The following is a 21,809-nucleotide window of genomic DNA, read 5'->3' as shown; positions in this document are numbered from 1 at the left end:
ATGGATAAAGGATAGACTTCATTTAATTAAAAAACAAAAGTGATATGCTGCCTGTAAAGCTCTCAGTACAGTTCAAAACAAGTGTTCAGTACATGTTAGGTACTAGACCCACCATGAGTGTGAAGGGGAGTAGGATGAAGAATCAAGTAGAGGAGTAGTTTGGGAGGAGAGTGGGAAGGGGTTATTAAAGCGTACTACTACATTTCAGTAGAGATCTTCATCGCTCCAAAACAGTCATTGAAGCCATGGAAAGTATCAGCGTGCTAAGGTAAGTATCCAGGTAAAGAACCCTGGAAACAATACTATTTATAAGGTAGGCTGGGAAGGAAGAATTTAGGAAGAAGATGATGGGGAGGTGGGAAGAGAAGGAAAATAGGGTCATGGTTCAAAAATAAAGGAATAAAAGAGTTTCTCATGAAGGGTGGCATCAAGAGTTCTAATGCTTCATAAGGTTGGGACAAGTGAAGACTACATATAGTTCCGCAGATTCACTGATGACTTCAACTAGGAGAATTTTAGAAGAGTTGAATTTAGAATGGAACTAAAGTAAAGACAGTGAGGAAGTAAAGACAGTGAGATGTGAACCACTACAGCAAACATGGGAAGTGGAGAAGTATGACACTATATTGAGATGAAATCGGTGATGGCAATGTACTTACTACAATATTTAAGATTTGTTAATAATTTGAAGGAACAGTGTGTGGGGGGGAGCAATAGAAGATTCAGAAAAGATGGAGTAACTGACAGAATGAAGTCCTTAAGGAGGCACGATGATTCAGTTCCCAGCTGAAGCAGTCAGAGTTGGATAGAGGTTGACCCCTCTTCTAAGAATCAGGAAAGAAGAATGGGTATATACAGCCTGATGATGAAGATGATGATAATGATGATGATAGCAGCAGCTAACATTTATTGAGGCCTTCCAATTTGCCTCACTATGACTGTCTCACTCCTAGCACAGCCCCTAGCGGGGTATGTAACTATTGTTACTTTTACTCTACAGAAGAAGAAATTGCATTCAACCGTATTAAACAACTTGCCCAAATTTTAAGTGGTAGAGATTCACTGCTCCTCCTAACATTCTCCCTCAAATATTTCAGACTTCATCTCCTTCTCGGTGGCAGTACGTTTAGGTACTTGTCCAGTGTAAAAAAAAGGGCACTCTGTTCTGTCAGATATTTTGTGGGGCTTTGTGTAAGTCACCTATCTTCTGCAAGCTCAGTCTCCTCATTGGTGGAATGATAGACTAGAACTAGATACTTTTTTTCCATATTTTTTCTAGCCCCAACATCCTTCAATCACTTTTAAAGACAACTTCTACCCAGAAAATCTTTGGGAAGAATGTAGTATCTGGCCGTAAAATCTTTCACAATTTTTAAAGTGGAGACTGTGGCTAATTCAATCCAGGGTCAGCAACCTTTTCCTGTAAAAGACAAGACAGTAAATATTTTAGGCTTTCAAGGCCACATGGTCTCTGACATTACTAATCAAATTTGCCACTGTGGTGGTGACAGCAGCCACAGATAATACATAAACAAATGAATGTAGTTGTGTTTCAATACAACTTTATTTCCAGAAACAGACAACAGGCTGGATTTGGCCCATGAGCTATCGTGTGCCAACTCCTAGAAGTTTTCAACTGTGGATGTTAATACAATCTCTCTCTCCTGTATCTCAAAGTATGGCCTCAGAAAACTCAGTTAAACCTGCTTCAAATTAGTATTTTCATCCATAAGTTAAAGACAACAGAAAATAAGGACATTTGCCTTACTGTGACAGAGCTAATAAAAGTTACAGTAAAACTCCTATAGTAAACTCCTCTGACTAGAGGCAGAGCTAATAAAAGTTATAGTAAAACACTGAAAACAGATTTAGGTGTATCATATAATGGAAAAAATCAGCTGTTCTTTCTTTCCAGTGACTATGAAACAAGAAAAAATGGGATTAAATTGCACCAAGACTTATTTAAATTAAGAAAAGAAAAAGCTGAATGCAATGGCTATGAAATAACAGACTGCACAACTGAAAAAGGTGGAAGATTTGTTTTCTCTGGATATCCTAAAGAATTGAACAAATATGTAAAGCATCATCAGAAATATGTCTTAACAAAAACTGTTGAGAAGGAAGTGAACTTGAAGTCCTCTTTCCTTGTCCTACGAAACTTAGAAGAACCTTAATCCTAGTATATCATCACAGACCCTTGTTTGCTGCACCCAAGCATCCATTCAGCCCTTTCTGACATTCCCCATTTACACCTGAGAATCCATGTGGTTCTGGGAATTCACACTCTATCCTCACCTCCAGGGTGAGCATGTGACCTAGTCTAAGGGAGCCAAGTGGACCACTCAGCATGAATTTCAGGCCCTTTCTAGCAATGAAGGAAGGGCATTTTGACCTTGTCTACCCTGCATCATATGTGGACCAGAGGCCTGGAAGTACTGCACTATTTGCTACCATGAGCAAAGCCAGATTCTGAATGATGCCAAAACACCAGTAAGGGTAGGGCCAGGAGAATCAATAAAGTCAGAGTCCTAAAGATACCATGGACTTCCAGATCAAACAGTGCCTGAAGCCTGACCTAGCTTTGGCTTTCTAAAGTTCCATGAGCCAATATATCCCCTTTGTTGTTTAAGCCAGTTTGAGTTGGTTTTGCCATTATTTTCAAAAGATTACACCCTAAAAACTGATACATATTCTCTCCCTGATTTGTATATATAGCATGCCTTGGGCAAGGAGATGATAGCTTAACACTTTTATCTACCTCTAAAATATTTTCCCAAACTTTAAGTCATTTTGAAAGCACAATAGCCAAGTGACCATCATTATCATCATGGTTCCAATCTGTCAGCAATTTATTTGTTCTGCGGTTTCTGAAAGCAAAAGACAGACTAGACTTTGACCCTGTCTTTTTAATTTTGTCAGATTTAAATTGTAATAATTCAGAGCCCTGTCCTCATGAGAGGATTCCCTCTTGCACATCAGTTGTCTTCAAGTCTCTAAACTCCCACCTCAGATGGCCTCTGAGAGAAAGCTGCAGAAATGAAGCTTTGAAGGTGCTCTTTCCAGTCCCCAGAGAACTCCTTCCAGGGGCACATTAGGAATCTTTATGTCTTAGGGCTCCAGAAAGAGATTTTGATTTATTCAGGAATGAGAGAAACAGACTAGAGAATGCTGGGTTATGTTTCATTCATTTGCTCCTTTCTATTTTTAGTTTCCTCCAGGAACTAAAGTACCAGCATACTGGATACTTTACATGAACATAAAAAGAGCAGGACAACCTATTGGCTGTCGTACATTTCTCCCTTGCTAGCCAGCAGCAAAACAAAGATAATGTATTAACCAACCTCTCTGATCCATTCATCTTCTCAAGATATGTTGGATTCTTGGTCTAGAAGGATGCACAATGGTGAATATTCACCTTTTAAATGTCACTGAAACAAGGCTACTACTTCAAATATAAAGTCATCTCTTTCTTTTCTTCACTATTACTAAGTAAAACTTTTCCAAATGGCATGCCCTCCTGGAAACTCAAATACAGACAGAACAGTCCAACTACAAAAATATGCATTCCTCTACATGCCTAGAATGTAAAGGGAACAAGTAGGCCAAATGGAAAGCAAACAGAAAAGCCAATGAAAAGCAGACACAGGCGCCTTAAAGGCATTGCATGGAATCTTGCCTCTTCTTTAATAATATGGGCTTTCCTTGGATTCTATGCCTGTGAGAGATCTCAGAGCATGGGGAGGGGAGGGTAAACAGTGTTGAAGCATGAAAAGGTGCCTTGGGAATAATCCTAGCGGGTCCTAGATTCTGGCTGCAGCTTATGCTTCTACCTATCCTGATCTATTCCTTTTCCCACCACCACCTCCCATTATACTAGTTTTTTCCCACCTCTTCCAAGGGTAAGCTCATTTACAAATGGCCCTTTACTCTGCTGCTCCTGGGGCTTGAAATTTCATTGGCATTATCCATATACTGCTTTTTCTGTCCTATGGGAGCAGAGGAGAGCAATGTTATAACCATCATTCTAAGCAAGGGAGGCCAAAGGCCACAGTGCCCTTTCTTATAAGGTATCTGCATGCTTTGTTTGGGAAAGATGAAATAATAATACAAACAATCCACCGGAAGTTCCTTTGTAAGGAACACTGCCTGTTTTGTATTTATTTCTTCCTAAATAGATTAGAGAAGAACTTTCTCCTTCATATCCCAAAGAAAATCACAAAGGACTCTGGGGGCTGAATCACAACTGGATTAGGTAGAGATTAAATAGCTATACCTCTAACACCAGGAAAATTACAAAAGAATCAGGATGGTCCTTCTCACTTGCTGAAGAGAAGACTGTTCAATTGAGCAGAGAGCTAACTCTTTGGTCCTGGCTTTCTGTCACAAAGGGAACACACCAACTTCAGGTCCCTGGACCCCTGGAATTACTGAAAAGACCACTTTCAGTGAGAAAGATAGTGTGGGAGGATTACCCAAATACTTTCTGAGTATGGTTCTTAACAGTAACTAAGAGACCATGTGGACTCTTTTACTGTCCTAAAATTTCCATTCTCACTCCAATTAATAAAATCAAAGAATGGTCTGGTTTAGAAAGTAAAGAAACCCTAAATTGGCTTGTAATTCCTCAGCCCTAACATATCTCTGATTAACCATGTCTCTAACTCTATCCCTGCCATTGACCATGTATTTTTCTAAACTCTACACCAGTCCAGAACAGAGAACAAATACCCAAATCACGTTCATCCCCCAGTAAAATCTGTGTATGTCTATTTTTTGGAAACTCTTGTAAGGCCAAACTAAATCTTAGCAGTAATCACTTCCCATTGTATAACAAAAAGAATATGCACTAAAACAACTACAAATTTCAGAATCTCCTTGCAACCAACAATTGATGAAAATGGGATAATGTCAGATTTTATAGCCTTACTGGATGACTTGAAGCAGCATCCTACCTTGAAACTCCAAATAAATTAACATTGTAATGCAGTTATGGTATGCTGATGGTATTACCGACCATAGGAGATGAGGTAGCCTTCCACTGCAGTTGCAATAGCTATGAGTATCAAAGCTATAAACCAGGGAAAGGGGGTGATTTGTGTAGGGTAGGGCATGGAGCCAAGTTGAATGTTAAACAAGGATTACAATAGGATAATATTGGGGTTCACTAGCCTTGCTAGGCAACAGAGAAAGGTAGATTTTTCCATTACTATGAAACCACATCAAGCAAAGAAGAGAAACTAAACATTCTAGATGGGGAATCTCCTTTGCAGACAATCAATGATGTATTCAAGACAGGCCAGCTTCTTGGGCAATAAACTTCAAATATCAAGGTTGTGAGCTGGTAAAGAACAGGTAAATACTTTATCCCCAAACCACCCTCACAACTACTATCAAAATACGACCTCCTACCATCTCTGCTCAAAGAACTAGGAAATTACACATTCAGTTGTCAAATCCAATGACTTCTGCTCTTAATTAATTGTTTTAGGTTTACATACTAAGGAACTCAAAGAGATTTCACATATATACACATAGACACACATGCAAAATGTGAACCTAGTCAACATTATATTCTATATTCATAACATTTCAATTCTTTTTCATAGGCATTTGTTATCAGTGGGTATAGAGTTTTGCCCAACATTTTCAATGTATTTTTTCATCTAAATATTCCATCTACATTTCAACCATTTGAAATAGCTTTCCATTCTAAGGACACTAGAAGGATCCACATGGTCACAGACCCACATACACACATGTACACACATATCTGCACACATAATATATCCCTCTTCTCCTTGCAAGAAATGAAACATCAAACAGAAACCTGAAGATGATGCAAAAAGGACAATCCCACTTGTGCTAGTCTGTATCTCTTCATCCTTGCAAACAAACAATGTACCAAAGCTGGCTTCTTTCCTTGCTCTCATGAAAGACAAAATGGTGCAACTGTAACCTTTTTAAACCATAGCTCTGTGCTAGAATCTCCAAGTGGGTGCTCTAAAGAATATCAACACCTGGGCCCCACCCCTAGTGATTCTGATGTAACTGGACTATTGAAAGGGCACTAAATTTACAGTAGGTAGATTGAATTTGAATTTGTTCTCCATCTCTATGAGTTATACAATCCTGAGCAAACTCCCTGAGCTTCAGTCTTCTAATATATATAATGGGAATAGAATTATTTTAAGGATCAGAGATAATAAGTGCAAAATCCCCAGCATACTAACTGACACATAGTAGGTCTCCAAAAATGGTAGCTTATTATGAATACTCGTATTCATCAGATTTCCTGATAGTAAAACAAATACCAGAGTAAAAGAGTGGGCAATGCAGCCTTTAGGAATTTTAACATTCTTAAAATGTCATGTTGTTTATTAACTATGTCCATGAAAAATTATACAATATCTGAAATACTGTTGTGACATTTTAAAGAAGTAACACATTTTAGTGTCGAGCAATGGTATATTTTGACTCTTCGATTTTATCACATATTTCTTCTTATTAAATGTCCTTATCTAATTTAACACCAATATATGAGCTGGCTGGATTATTTTTACATGTCCAATATTTTGCAACCACAACAGAGGATGATAGAAAGTCCTTTAATGTTTATTTAACAGAAGAGCATTACTTGTGTGTAAATGAAGCTTGAAATTATTAGTCCATTGTATAGTGGTATTGCTTCTTGTTTTTATCTGTCCAAGTAGCATATGAAATTAAGCTGTATATGTATCAGAGTAGATATAAGCTGGACACATTACCAAGACTCTATTAAGTTGTCATGGTCTGGTAGTCCTCAGTAGCATCTCATCTGTGTGGTATCTGGTTATCACATGCCACCAACACAAAATGTGTGACTGGAAAAATCAAACACAAACATGAAGAATAAAAACATATGCAAATGGGGGGGAGGGTCTTCTCATTTCAGTACATTGGTCTGAATCAGAAACAGTTTTTTTCTCTAATTCTGAAAAAGATGCAAAAAGAGGTACACTAAGGTTATCATGGGTCCCACCTTCTACAGAACGACATACGTTCATAGAAAAAGTTTCAGCCGTGATCTTAAAAATGAAAGCGAAAAAATTCACGAGAATAGAAGGTCTTGCAGGTACATGGAGCATGAGCACTCAGACTCATGGGAAAGGGCGCAAAGAAAGCGAGTGCAATTATTTTCATTTTCAGTCTTCATGTTCCAGATATTGGAAAGAATAAAAGAGGTATTGGAAAAAGTGCCTGGAGGCACCACCCCAAATGTTTTAAATTACTATTCCGAAGATTCATTAAGCACCAAAAATACACTATGCTGAACACAGCCTTTGGTAGATATCAATCAAAAGCACATTTTCTCCCAAATGAACAGGGGAAAAAAGCCCCAACCTCTGGCATCTTTGTTCCTCTGCATTCTGATTCTTTTCTCTGGGAAAATTTTGCTTTAAATTGCAGTTTGTTCTCATAATGGACTAGTGCCTTTGAGGTCTTTACTACTTAAAGTGTTCTTAATGTACAGTCAATATACATATAAAGTTCGCACTGATTATGTGCAGCTCAAAGGATTTCAAAACATCTCCCTAGAAGCTTTTCCCTTCTCCTCAGAATTCCCATATGAGTTTTCTGGAGGCTGATTTTCAACTGAACAAAACAGTCTCCTCTCGGAAACGGATATCCCCCAGAAGTGGGCTACATCAAAAGAGAGCTCTCTAACGTGAGAGAGATTTCTCTGACTTCATTGAACCACCATGCAGAAGAACAAAAACAACCTCTCTGCAGATATTGGAAATGCAGTGCCAGGCATTGAGCACGGCTCAAACCCTTCCCTCCTATGCTTTTTCAGCCTGTTTTCCTTACGGTTTCATTCCTTGTGTTTTGTTGTGCTAATTTCAGAGGTCCCTGGCCCTCTCACTCAAAATCTCTGCTAAATTCAAAGGTCTCTTTTGGGGCTGAGCCTTCTCAGCCCTCTTCACACTTTGGTACAGTTAACTCTTAAAACAGTGTCTTTGCTTTGTTCCCACTCCGCAGCATGCACTTCTTAGGCTCTTTATGGGTCCCTTTTCTGTGCATCACTTGTGGCTGCTCACAGGGATGTGTGACAATCCTCTCCCAGGCCCACCCTGTCACTCCTTCCCTCCAGAGGAGGAGGAGTGGAGGGGAGAGGTCCACCATTCCTATGGCATTGATTCAATTACCATGTATTACCAATGACCCCAAACCACATCACCAACTTAAATCTTCTCCAGTCCAGTATAACTAATGTAGGTTTAACTACAAAAAGAAAACCTGTTAAGTCATGGAACAGGATACAAAGGAAGCAGGGAATACTAACTTTTAAGTCTTGAGCATCTTACTAACAGAAAACATTACGACCACAGAGATACCAACTAATAAGGGGGATTTGTTCCTTAGTGTCTTTAAGTTCTCTTTTCCAGATCCCATCTGAATTTAAAAAGCATGGCTTCAAGTTTTGGCTTGTACTTTTACTGCTTATTTAAGAAAGAGATACACAAACACTCAGACACAAATACACTATGCCTATATATGCACTTATATAGACCTATATATGCAATATGTATTATATAATATGCACAATAAAATGCCAGCCACTGCATTTTGCTCTATGGAACATTTAGTCCTACGTCATTTGAATACTGAGACACACTCAACACAGGTGGTACCACTAACTCTAGTGGAAGACACTGAAGTCAGGCTTAAGAGTGAGGGAAAAGCAGAAGGGATTGGATCAATTAGTCCAGATTGCAGATAAAGGAGCAAACATCCCTTGGCTCCTATTCCCGCAGGTTTCTAAACACTCAGTATTTCTTCAGCACAGTGTATATCCTAAATCAAAGTCATGAACCCAAATACCTATAGAGGCCCAGGAGCTAAAGGAACAAACCCTGACTGGGAACTGTGGTGAGCTGCTGTACACACGGGCCTTTTACACAGTCACCTCCAACATTTCCTGTTCTGAAATCTCCTCTAATATCCAGTGGCATCTGTCTCCGCTTTTCTCCTAATGCAAACTAACCCCAATTTGCTATATAATGGATCTCCTGTCATTTCACTTTGGGTCTGGTGTATTATGGAATGTTAGATCTAGGGAGGTGTTCTAGTTTGCTCAAAGCAGATACCACGAAATCCATTGTTGTTGTTTTTTTTAATGCAATTTTATTCAGATATATTCACATACCAGATAATAATCCAAAGTGTACAATCAGTGGTTCACAGTATCATCATATAGTTGTGCATTCATCACCACAATTTTTGAACATTTTCATTACTCCAAAAAATGAGAATAAAAATTAAAAAGAACACCCAAAACATCCCATATCCCTTACCACCTCTATTATTTATGTATTTATTTTGTCTTTGTTTTCTTACTCATCTGTCCATACACTGGATAAAGGGAGTATCAGTCACAAAGTTTCCACAATTATACAATCACACCATGTAAGCTATATAGTTATACAACAACCTGCAAGAATTAAGGCTACTGGATTACCGTTTAATAGTTTCAGGTCTTGCCTTCTAACTATTCCAATAAACTAAAAACTACAAAGGGATATCTATATAATGCATAAGAACAACCTCCAGAATGACCTCTCAACTCTATTTGAAATCTCTCAGCCACTAAAACTCCATTGTTTCATTTCTCTTCCCCATGATGCCAGGGCCAGGCTCATCTCATCCCCGGGAGTCATGCCCCATGTCACCAGGGAGATCTACACCCCTGGGAGTCATGTCCCACATAGTGGGGAAGGCAGCAAGTCTACCTGCCAAGTTGGCTTAGACAGAGAGGCCACATCTGAGCAACAAAAGAGGTTCTCTGGGGGTGACTCAGGCATAATTATAAGTAGGCCTAGCTTCTCCTTTGCAGGAATAAGTTTCATAAGGGCAAGCCCCAAAACTGAGGGCTTGGCCTGTTAAATTAGTAGTCCCCAATGCTTGCAAAAATATCAGGAATTCCCTGGATGGGGAAGTTTAACATTTCCACTTTTTCCCCCAACCCCTCAAAGGGGCTGTGCAAATACTTTTTTTATTCTCTAATCAAATTACTCTGGGATGTTTCAGGGCATCACACTAACCTGTAAAAACCAACAATACCTCACTCTCTATTCAAGGCTCCAGGTAATTATAGTATTCAAATACAGAAAATATAAATTTTGCACCACATAAATATCTCTTCCTTTGGTCTCACATAGAAGTTGAAGTTTTAAGACACTGTCAATATTGTCCTTTACCCTTTAGTCTGATTTTCCCTAGTCCTAATCAGATCAGCTTTGTTCATATCACTAACTGAAGTCTGATCTTTTCAGCTTCTTTAACAGTTGCTATATGGGATACTACTGACTTTCACAGCTGCTAAACTCTAACTCTGAGTCTCAGGTGTCACACAGATACCCAAAGTTCCAGGGAAGAGGCACAAAGAACCCAGCAACTGAGAATTTAGGAAAAAAAAAATGTAACAATTCAGGAACAGAAATGGCTGCTAAGAATTTACATTCTAGGAATCTTTTCCATAAGCCTTCTCCTGATTATCTATGCTCTCAAATTCAATTCTCAGAGTTTTCACATTATATTTAATCCATAGTGAGGCATTATAATATTGTTAGAATATTTGTCTTTTCATTTCTGGCTTATTTCACTCAACTTACTGTCCTCAAGTTTTATTCATCTAGTTGCATGCTTCACAACTTCATTCCTTCTTGCAGCTGCTCAAAATTCCACTGTATGCATACTCCACAGTTTGCCCTTCTGTTCATTAGTTGATGTACCCTTAGGCCACCTCCATCCATTGCAAATTGTGAATACTGCCACCATAAATATCAGTGTGCAAATGTCCATTTGTATTCCTGTTTTCAGTTCTTCCAAGTATTTTGTCTGTTAAGGGGGTTGCAGGATCATATGGCAACCCTATACTTGGCCTCCTGTGGAACGACCAAACTGCCCTCCAGATGGGCTGCACCATTCTACTTCCCCACCAACACTGAATAGCTACATCCCTCTCACCACATTTTCCCCAGCACTTGTATCTTTCTGTTTGTTTTTCAGCTTTACTGACACAACCAACAATCCATCCTTAGTAAATAATCAACAGTTCCTGGTATAATCATATAGTTATGCATTCACCACCACAATGTATATGAGGATATTTCTGTTTCTCCCACAAAGAAAGAAGAAGAGGGGGGAAAAAAAGAAGAAAAATAAAAAATAAATAAAATAAAAAGGAGAAACAATAACACAAAAAATACCATACTCCTCCCTTACATCCCACTCTTATTGACATTTAGTTTTGTATATTACCTTTGTTACATTTCATGGAAATATATTACAAATGTTACTGTTAACCATAGACTCTAATTTGCAGTGATTATCTTTTCCATACAATATCCCATTTTTAACACCTTACTATGTTGACATTCATTTGTTCTCCTTCATGTAAAAACATTCTTATATTTGTACATTTAATCGCCATCATTGTCCACTCTAGGTTTCACTAAATTATACAGTCCCAGTTCTTATCTTCTATCTTTCCTTCTAGTGCCATATATACCCCTAGCCTTCCTCTTCCAACCCTATTCACACTCAGCTTTGTTCAGTGTGTGTGCTACCATCTACTGTTTTGTCTTTCAGATTTTATATGTTCTATCTTATTTTATTTTTATTTTTTCTCTCTGTTTTTACCCTTACTGATAGTCTTCATTTCTACTGTCTTCTCCAAACCTCTCTCTCCTGTCTTTTCCTAACTGCCTGTAGTGCTCCCTTTACTATTTCTTGTCGATCAGGTCTCTTGTTCACAAACTCTCTCAGTGTTTCTTTGTCTGAAAATATTTTAAACTTGCCCTCATTTTTGAAGAACAGTTTTGCTGGATATAGAATTCTTGGTTGGCAGTTTTTCTCTTTCAGTATCTTAAATAAATAATACCACTGCCTTCTCACCTCCATGGTTTCTGCTAAGAAATAAGCACAGTCTTATAGAGCTTCCCATATATGTGATGGATCGCTTTTCTCTTGCTGCTTTCAGAATTCTGTCTGTCTTTGAAATTTGACAATCTAACTAGTAAGTGCCTTGGAGTAGGTGTATTTGGATATGATCTGTTTGGAGAATGCTGCCCTTCTTGGAGCTGTAATTTTATGCCTTTCATAAGATGGGAAATTTTCAGTGATAATTTCCTCCATTATTCTTTCTGCCCCCTTTCCCTTCCCTTATCCTTCTGGGACACCCATGACAAGTATATTTGTGCACTTCATGTTGTCATTCAATTCCCTGAGACCCTGCTCATATTTTTCCATTCTTTTGTCTATCTGTTCTTTTGTGTGTAGTATTTCAGATGTTCTATCCTCTAGTTCACTAATCCTTTCTTCTGCCTTTTCAAATCTGCTGTTGTAAGTCCCCATTGTGTTCTTCATCTCTTCTATTGTGCGTTTCACTCCCATAAGTTCTGCCAATTGTTTTTTTCAAAACTTTCAAGTTCTTCCTTATGTTCACCCAACATCTTCTTTATATCCTTCATCACTTTTGCCACATCTTCCCTCAACTTGTTGATTTGATTTTGAATTGATTTAGCATGTTTGTTTGAACATCTTTAATTAGTTGTTTCAACTCCTGTATCTTGTTTGAAGTGTTAGCTTGTTCCTTTTACTGGGTCATATCTTCATTTTTCCTAGTGAGACTTGTAATTTTTTTGTTTTGGAGTCTAGGCATCTGATTTCCTTGATTAGTTTATTCTAGAGGTCATCTTTACTCTTTCACCTAAGGTTTTCTTGCTGGTTGGCTTTGTTCTCTACCTGTTCTTTTGCATTCAGTTCATCTTATTCTATACCTCTAGCATAACTTCTGTTTGATCAGAATATTTCAGCTCCTGTTGTTGTTGTTGTTGTTGTTGTTGTTATTACTATTATTTGAGGAACATCTACACAGATAGAAATCAACCCCAAACAGATTTTCTCAGACCAGACAGGGGTAGGTCTCAGGAAGAGGGTGTAATCAGTATCAAGTTTCCTGAGGATGAGACCAGAAGTTTCTCAGACTTTCCTGTGAGGCCTCTAGTCTCTGTGCTTTTCCTATCCTTCCCAGCAGATGGTGATGTCAGCCCAGAACTCCCCATAGCAGAAAGAAGAGTGGTGTCTTTAATTCTCAGCAGACCCTGTCCCTGCCAGGGGCATAGTTTAGATGAAGCCAAGCTTAAACTGTTTCTGTTTTTGTTACAGCCTCTGGGATCTGAAATCTCTGAAGGAGGGCCACCACTTTAGCTAGGCCCTGCCCCCCTTTGCTTATGGAAGATACAGCCTTTAGGGAATTACCTCCTTCACTTGACCCTTTACTTTGTCTCTCAGACCTATCTTAAATCCACCCTTGCCTGGGTCAGCACTAACAACTGAAAATGCCTGAGGCTTTCTCTAATGTGCTACTTACAATAGTTTAACAAAAGAGAAAGACCAAAAAAAGAAAAAGAAAAAAAGAAATTCCCTCTTCAGAGTCAGTCCCCAGCCCCACCCCACCCCCAGTTTTGCAAGTCAAGAGCTGGAGTTGGTACCCAGTTCTATGTGCCCCTTTCCTTGGGGCACAGCCCTTTTCCAGTATTCTGAGCTCAACTGACTCCAAAAGGCTCTGCTTTTACTTTTTTTTCCATTAGCCCTGCTTTTTCTCTGTGGAGAGAGACCTCATGGTTCCTTTTCTGCTTGCTCCAGGTTTATCTGTACCCTACCTTGTATTCAGTAGTCCAAATTTGTTAATTAAAACCATGATTGGAGTTTCGTTGAGCTACCTTCCCTTGCTCCTAGTAGAGGCTGCTTCTTTTTCCCACAGGGGAGTGCTCCAACTCAGCCTTTCATGCCAGTGGGGGAGGAGCACCCACCTCTGCCACTTGGGGGGCTTTACTTACAGTTCTATGCTGTGGTCTCAGCCCTTTCACCCATTTCAGACTGCTGTACAATGTGTGTCTGGTCATGGATGTCCCCCAAGCAGTTGTTCCAGACTATTGACTAGTTGTTCCTAGCTGTTTACTAGAGGAATAACTAAATTCCACACCTCCCTATGCCACCACCTTGCCCCGCCTCTACGCACTGGTTTTTACAATGGGAATTTTTTAGCTTACGAACTTACACTTCTGAGGCTGTGAAAATGTCCAAATCAAGACATTATCAAGACTTTCCTGATAATGGCTCCAATTGCCTCCTAAGGGAGGTGTGTTGTTATGGTGGCACAAGTCAAGAGAAGAGAAAAGACAGGAGGGGGAAACTCTATAAAATTTTTGGAATAGCTTACTTCTTTGAGATGGATTTGAGACACTGCATAGCTTGAGATGTGGGATGAGAGGCCATAATGAGATCAGTGTCTGATGTTTCAGGCTTTGCAAGCTAGACTGTCCTCTCTGCAGAAAACTAAGGGAAGCCTCTGTGTCTAAAGGTGGGGCTGGGGCCATCGATAGTATTGATATGTAGTGAAATCACTGTCAGTATGAGAGTAGAGAGCTTGGCTTCTAGTCCCAATCATGCCGTGAACTAAACTGCCTCATGTGCTCTGCAAGGTATGTATTGTGGTGCATGGATTGCCCACTCAATCTTTAAGCTCAACATTTTATTTCACAATTTATTTTTAATGAATGTCTACCAGGTGCAAAGCATTGTGCCAGGTGCCACAGGGAAAAGAGCAGAGAATCAAGTCCCTGCCCTCAAAAACTGAGTTACTATGTGGTAAGTTGAGATTGCTAGGCTCTTATGAGCATCTCAGTTTTATCTGGGTCAGGGGACCTATGGTGTGATCCTGGACAAAAGAACGGTGCCTTTGATAACTGCCTCCATTGGTCCCTTTTAAATACTGTAGCTATAGTTGCATGTCACAGAAATGCTAGAGACAGCTATTTCATGATTTATTTTGTTATAAGAAAGTCCTATACTGGAATTGGCTCAGGCCTTGCTGGCTTTTTGTGATTCCAAGCATTTCAGAAAATTAATAAAATTTTGCTATTAAGCACTTCCAAATTTGTCCAAACCATTACATTCCCTATGCCCAAAGGCAAACAGCCCAGTACCTAGCCTGCAGTTTTATAGGAAGGGCACATAACATTCATGGTTACAATCCTCCCCAAAATGAGATTAGCCATCAAATAAATCAGGTCACATTTGAGAAAAGCAGCTACTGGAACATTCCAAACCAGTTCACAAAAGGTAAAAGAATGTTCACTCAGAACCGGTTTTAAACAAGAGTTGGGTGGGTAGAAAATGACTGATAACAGATTAAATATGAACTTGCAGAGTAAGTGCAAAGTCAGGGGCCAGAGTCAGGAGAAAGAGCTACAAATAGCAATTATAGGTTAACACCACACTGACATTCACGTGGAAGGTGTTGCTTAGAGGGAGGGAGGAGGTAATTACAAGCCAATCTCGTTCAGAATGCTGTGTATAGTTTGGAGCACTCCATCTCGAAAATGTCAGGAGATGGGAGGTAAAAAAAAGGCAAAGTGACAAGAGTTGTTTATGATACCTAGAAAAAGATTAAAATAATACGAATTAATTAAATAAATGACAAGGGTATATGGACAGGAATGTCTATAAAGAAAATATCCAAAACGAGTTCTTTGGAGGCTAGTATCCTTCATTAACAGCTAGAGTCCACCTACCAGAGACAAAATTTCTTCTGCAAGGGGAAAAAACAATAGTGCCCCATTGTGGACATGGCAAATCTGGGTCCAGCGAGACTGGAGAACTTCCTCCTAAAGAGGGAATTTAACAGAGGAAACACTACAAAAAAGAGATGCTGAGACCTCCTCAGTGGAAGTGTTCAAAAAGAGGTTATGTAAAACCTTACGAAGAAAAGATAATCCCCCACGTGATCATCTGTCATTTTGTTTTGAAGTGCAGAGGAGGAAGGAAACAAATAAATCCAATTTCCAATCTTCCAAATTCCAGTATTTAAACAGATAGAGATATCATAGCCCTATGTTTGAAATCCTAAGTACCTGCCACCTGCCATGTCAAAATAGAAACAGTACATTCTTTAAGTTTAATTCACAAAGAAAAATTGACCATTTCCGAAAAGATATTGGAAGAAATACTAGCAAGGAAAAACTTATTTAAAAGTGACTTTTGTTTTAAAGTAATTAGATTAAAAACATAGCCCAGAGAGGAAATGTTTCTAGTATTAAAATTGCTTTTTCAAAAACATCACCGAGCAATATGATAGAATGAAGAACTCAAAGGACTTAACCTTTCTGCTTGACCCATGGCAAAATTAAATTATAACTTCCCCAACCTGATTCCTCCCATGAAATCTATTCTGTTTAGGATGAAGGTCAAGTACCAAGTGAGAATGATTTAGTGCTGCTCTTCAAATCCAATTCCATAATCATACTCTTGTCTCATAAGACCAGCTGGACATCAAAGAAGAAAAGAGAAAATTATACGAGAAATGCAGCCACACTCTCAAGAACACTGTGAAGCTGAAATATGACCATTTCAAATTCTGTCATCCTCAAATACAAAGAGAATTTTCATTCATTAAATACTAAGCAAACATGGAGCCTATAGCTGGCTTCACCAATTTTTAGGATCTCGCCTTTTCACACAGAGCCTCACGAGCCCTTGCCATACTCTTTTCTAAAGAACTTGACTTGTTTTGAAAAACTGCAGTGCTTACATTAAATCCTTTCCTTTCTTTTTCTGTACATGCATAATAGTCACTTGACTCCAGAGAAAGTAAAATTCAACAACCTATGGCATTACTGAAAATACTTAAAACATAGGACCAAAATAGCACAATGGACAGGCAAAGCAACTGTTCTGTCTTTATTACAAGCCTAAGAGAGTTGGAAAAGAAATAGTATATATTTATTACCTGTGCAATGATGAGCCATCAGAGGTTTTTAAGAGGAATCTGACATTTAAATAGAAGCCCTAAAACAAAGTTTGAGCTAGGGAAAAGGACTCTACGCTAAAGGAATCTTCTCCCCCAACCCAACCCATTCTCTCTTTTAAAGCACCTGAGAGGCATACCATAAATAAAAAACAAATTATTCTTCATGGACAAATTAGGATTTTAAATGGACATTTATAAAAAATGAATTAACCAACATATAGTAATTGAGTACCTACTATGCCTTATGTTTTTCACTGTGGGCTCCATAAAGAAATAGAGGAAAGGTTGTTCTAATCTACAATTTAATTAGGGTAATCAAACACTTTAGTGTCAAAAGCTAAATTATAAGGCAAAACGGCACAACATAAGTGGTCATCAGGTAGTACATTACATAGTTTATGAGTTGCGCAATCAAGAAGTTCTCTGAATTCAAAGAAAAAAGATGCTACCAGGTGCTCAGCAGATTTTGAAGTGGGCCTCAAAATAATTTTAAATGTTCTGGTAGCTCTAGAGGGAAAAAAAAAAAACAACAAAAAAAGTTGGGGAAAAAGTTACATGAGCAGACCCTGAAGACAGAAAGGACCAAGTCCTATTTGGGAGTCAAGACAGCATGTAATCGGCTAGGTCTATTCTCTTGAAGAGAGTTTAAAATTGTTGAGGTCTAAATTCATGACTTACGTATTATATAGTGGATATCTATGAAACTGTTTGCTTAATACCTTCCTTCTCCATTCTCATGGCAACTGACAAGTATCTCCAACCTTTTACACACTGTGACAAACATTGTTGATAGCCATTCCTAACCCCTACTTGGTCACTGCCTCCCATTTCAGAAGCTATTGGGCTAGTTGCTCACTTTTCCAGACTCCCTCACAGGTAGAGCATTCACATGGCTCCATTCTGGTTGATGGGTCATAAGAAGAAGCCTGTTGTGGCTTCTGAAATAAGTAGATAAAAGAGGCTGAAGGTAGACATCATCTCGTTAGCCATTTTCTCATCTTGCCTTGAATGTTTACATGATTTGGACCTCTGACAGCCATCTTGTGATGAAGACATGACAAGCATGAATATGAAAACTCAATGCATTAGTGGGAACAGAGTGAAAAAACAGAATGCTACAAAGTTTTGGATGATGTCACTGAACTAATGGTTTAACCCTAACTCCAGATTTTTTGTTATAATAGTAACTAATAAATATATTTTTAGGTTAAGCCACTGTCAGTTAACACTATCTTGTTCTTTGCAGTCAAAATCATTCCCAACTAATTTACTTTCTCTCACCCTCTCTAATCCCAAATCAACAAGCTTGACTTAGGAAAAGCCAGGTTCTTCATGACTTAGGGAACAGTTAATTGCTCCAAGAATGAAGCCATGACCCAAGTCCTTTCCTGAAAATTTTCAAATTGAACCCAAGAAGGAAAGTCAATTCCCAGTGTTAAACTTGGGAGTCCTCAGCAGCTATGGTTTTTTCACTGAATAGAAAGCCCATCTACAATGAGAGGCTAGAGTCAACATTTACAGAGAGGCATAAACAAAACATGGAAAGAAATTCCTGTTGGGGTTCAATTCCCTGGTGCCAGCTCTTCCTGAGCCCAGGTGAATTTGTGTCTTTCCTACAGTTTTTGAGTCAAGCATTCTTTAAAATCCAATAAATCCTCCTTTTTGCCTAAGGTAGTTTTGAATTGTGTTTCTTCAATTTGTAACAAAAAAATACATATAATCTATGTATATTTCACTTTCTTCCCTTATAGAAGAATTTTCCTATGATTTTTTCATAGAGTTCATCTTGTCTTCTAAAAAGTAGAGTTCATATTTTCTTCTAAATCAGGTAGGAAAAATATAACCATTAATCTGGGTTCAAATCCCAGCTCTGCCACTAAGCAGCATGTGACTTTGGGTAAGTTATTTAACCTCTCAGAGCCTCCTCAATAAAATAGGCATGACAATGGTATCTAACTCATGGCATTTTGGAAAATTAAGTCAATATATGCAAAGAAAATAAAACAATATCAAGTAGTTAGGGTTCAATAAATGTCGACAAGGGGATTGGGAAAGCCATAAACTTTGTCTAGTTTATGGATGGATGAGTAGAAAAATAGGGGAAGGAAACAAACAGACAAAGGTACCCAGTGTTCTTTTTTACTTCAATTGCTCTTTTTCATTCTAATTATTATTCTTGTTATTCTTGTGTGTGTGCTAATGAAGGTGTCAGGGATTGATTTGGGTGATGAATGTACAACTATGTAATGGTACTGTGAACAATCGAAAGTACGATTTGTTTTGTATGACTGCATGGTATACGAATATATCTCAATAAAATGAAGATTAAAAAAATAAATAAATAAATAAATGTGAGTTGTTATTCTTTGCCCTACACCAAGATCCTGGAAATAATGAAATACCTGATCCATGAAGGATAATAAGTGAATTTTCAGCAGCAGGTCCAGTAAGGAAATTAATTTTTTTAGTATCTACTGTGTACACAGTAGTATCTACTGTGTACACAGTGTGTACTGTGTACACAGCACTATTCATGGTGCTTAAAATATTGCCTGTGCTGGTTTGGATGTATTATGTCCCCCAAAACGCCATTATCTTTGATGTAGTCTCGCATGGGAAGGAAACATATTGGTGTTGATTGGGTTGGAGACTTTTGATTGGATATTTCCATGAAGATGTGATCACTCAACTGTGGGTGAGATCTTTCATTGGATAATTTCATGAAGGTGTGGCCCCACCCATTCAGCATGGGCCTTGATTAGTTTACTGGAACACTATATAAGCTCAGACAGAAGGAGCGATCTTGCTACAGCCAAGAGGGATGCTTTGAAGAACGCACAGGAGCTGAGATAGGAGCTTCAGCTTACAGAGACATTTCAGAGATGGCATTTGAAAGCAGACTTTTGCTCCGGAGAAGCTAAGAGAGGACAAATGCCCCAAGAGCAACTAAGAGAGCCATTTTTGAGGAACTGCAGCCTAGAGAGGAACATCCTAGGAGAAAGCCATTCTGAAACCAGAACTTTGGAGCAGACACCAGCCACGTGCCTTCCCAGCTAACAGAGGTTTTCTGGACACCACTGGCCATCCTCTAGTGAAGGTACCCGATTGCTGATGCATTACCTTGGACACTTGATGGACTTAAGACTGTAACTGTGCAACCAAATAAAACCCCTTTTATAAAAGCCAATCCAGCTCTGGTGTTTTGCATTCTGGCAGCATTAGCAACCTGGAACATTGCCTAATATAAACTCTTAACCCTATTAGGTAGCTATAACTAAAACCACTCTGAAGGCAAGAAAACCAAAGGTTAAGGAAAGTTAAGCAGCATGTCTACTACAGCATAACTACTACTAAGAACCCAGGGTGGTATGTATTACAAGGCTCAACTTTTCCAACAATACCACACTGCCACAGGGGAAAGAACATATTCAGTACGTTGGTTCTATACAGTGGAGTAAAAAGATCACAGTAAACTCTCACATGACACAATATTAGGGTTGAAAAACAGATTTCAAGGTAAAAATTATGTGTAGACAAAGAAATCCTTGAAAAATCTCTTAATGCATCTTTAATGTTCCAGGACTTGGGCCCCTGAAAGTACAAAAGGCAAGAATTGATACCTTTACTTCTTCTTCATATTTATTATTATCATTATTTTACTTTTTATTGGGGTTGGGGGAGATGGCCCATGGGGCACTTCAGGGCAAAAGGATATCTTTTTGTAAGCTCTTTCTCTCCTAAACTGGTGTGGCTGAATTTGTGTAAGTAGAATAGGTGTGTGGTGCCACTCCAAGGGGGCTGCTGGTCAGGGGCTAGTTTACCCACTCATTTGCCTTTTCACCTTCTTGATGAAACCGCTAACTATGCCCATCCTTTCAAGGTCAGATCAGAGCTGCAAATATAACCTCCAGAAAAGAAGAACAAATATTCAAATATTTCTGTTTCCTCAAAATAGTTAAATAAATATTTGCCTTTTTATCCTATGGTCATACTACTTTTGTGCACATTTATGATGGAATAAATTTTGAGATTCCATACATTGAACACTTGTGATTACCATCACTTTGACTCAATACCACACAAGACGTAACAGCAAAGATTTTTTTTTAGGGGAAAAAGGTAGAAGAAGAGGATAAAATAACAACACAAATTCAAAAGTTGGAGAGTTGATGAAATTAGCAGACAGAGAAAGCATGTCTGTGTCAGAAGTGGGAGAAACCCCTCACTAAAAGGATTTGTACTGCAGACCCTCAAAGGACCCAGGATTTGGAGGCAACAGATGCCCACGAAAGTGGACACAGATAGAGTGGAGACCAGGAAGACTGGCTGAAAGTTTAGATCAAAAAAGTAGTTAGCTACCCCAGCCCATCTTCATGGCTCCACATAGATCCCCCCATTCCTACAGCCTACATCACCAACACCACTCCCCAGTCCCTACCCCAAGTCATCTTCTCGGGCAGGAGTGACCGTGGCTCCAGGCCAGCCCTCCCTCCCAGGGCCCACACGTGTTCACGGGACACACCCACACAGCCTCTGCCCCCCACGCTCTGGGTATATCGCTGCACCTCCCTCACTCCCACGTACCCGAGCAGCTGGTTCTTGGCCATTTATTTAACTTAGGAATTTTTTATCTTCTGTTACATCATGGCTTGGATGAAAACTGGAAATCAGTAACTGGTCACATTTATATAGTCAAATAATATGAACACTAAATACTGATCCTTATAAACATTATGATATTCCTCTAATGGGGAGGGGGAAAAGGAATCAGAGTTAGTTGGGGTAAGGGGAAGAGTTAAATCCTTATCTTCCAAAGGAGAAAGTCAACAGATAACATCTAAACCTGAAAAAAAGCATGAAGAAATAGCAGTATAAGTATGTTATCTGTAAATACAGAGGTAAAGGCCAGGAGTAAAAGCCCTAAAAGTTAGAAGTGGATAACTGTAGGGAATGG

General features: G+C 38.9%; 1 pseudogene; it reads left to right on the top strand.

Moving 5' to 3' along the window:
* Positions 1-245: 245 nt before the first annotated feature.
* Positions 246-21,809, top strand: part of LOC119526497 — a 33,515-nt pseudogene continuing 11,951 nt past the window's right edge.

Source organism: Choloepus didactylus, chromosome 1, assembly GCF_015220235.1.
Source record: "Choloepus didactylus isolate mChoDid1 chromosome 1, mChoDid1.pri, whole genome shotgun sequence".
NCBI classification, from domain to species: domain Eukaryota; kingdom Metazoa; phylum Chordata; class Mammalia; order Pilosa; family Megalonychidae; genus Choloepus; species Choloepus didactylus.
This window is presented reverse-complemented; position numbering and strand designations above follow the sequence as displayed.